The following is a 417-nucleotide window of genomic DNA, read 5'->3' as shown; positions in this document are numbered from 1 at the left end:
TTCAAAAGAGGAGAACGAGCGACAACGGGAACTACTGGACGCTGTGTACATTATTCGCTGGCACCACCCGAGCTATGTGCTCCGGTACGAGAGTCCCTGGAGCCTTGGGTTTCAGTTCAACAGATTTATTAAACTCCAAATCCAGCGGGGAATACAGTGCTTGTTGGTTGCCTTATATGCTTGTGTGAGTGTGTGGCCCCCTGCAAAATAAAGAAATATAGAACATATAAAAATAACCTGTACGTAATGAATCCACAGATATACAGACCAAAGAGCAATAAGCATTCAACTCACTCTGTGATACATATGTACAATATACATAATTGCCATGCAATAAATAGTTGCTGTGAAAACAACCAGAGAATACTAGACAGTAATGGAAATCAACACAATGTCTCCCCCCCCCCCCCCCCCCCC

The 417-nt window shown here is 43.9% G+C and overlaps 2 protein-coding genes across 7 annotated transcripts in view; one reads left to right on the top strand and one right to left on the bottom strand.

The window, feature by feature from the left end:
* LOC116686444 (oocyte zinc finger protein XlCOF7.1-like) overlaps positions 1-417 on the bottom strand; it is a 588,898-nt gene that overhangs the window by 190,133 nt on the left and 398,348 nt on the right. The gene's annotated exons all lie outside the window — the stretch shown is intronic.
* Positions 1-417, top strand: part of LOC116686450 (gastrula zinc finger protein XlCGF57.1-like) — a 13,272-nt gene that overhangs the window by 6,357 nt on the left and 6,498 nt on the right. The window lies entirely within an intron of this gene.

Source organism: Etheostoma spectabile, unplaced genomic scaffold (assembly GCF_008692095.1).
Source record: "Etheostoma spectabile isolate EspeVRDwgs_2016 unplaced genomic scaffold, UIUC_Espe_1.0 scaffold378, whole genome shotgun sequence".
Lineage (NCBI taxonomy): Eukaryota > Metazoa > Chordata > Actinopteri > Perciformes > Percidae > Etheostoma > Etheostoma spectabile.
The sequence above is the reverse complement of the archived record's forward strand: the minus strand, read 5'-3'. Positions and strand labels throughout refer to the sequence as shown.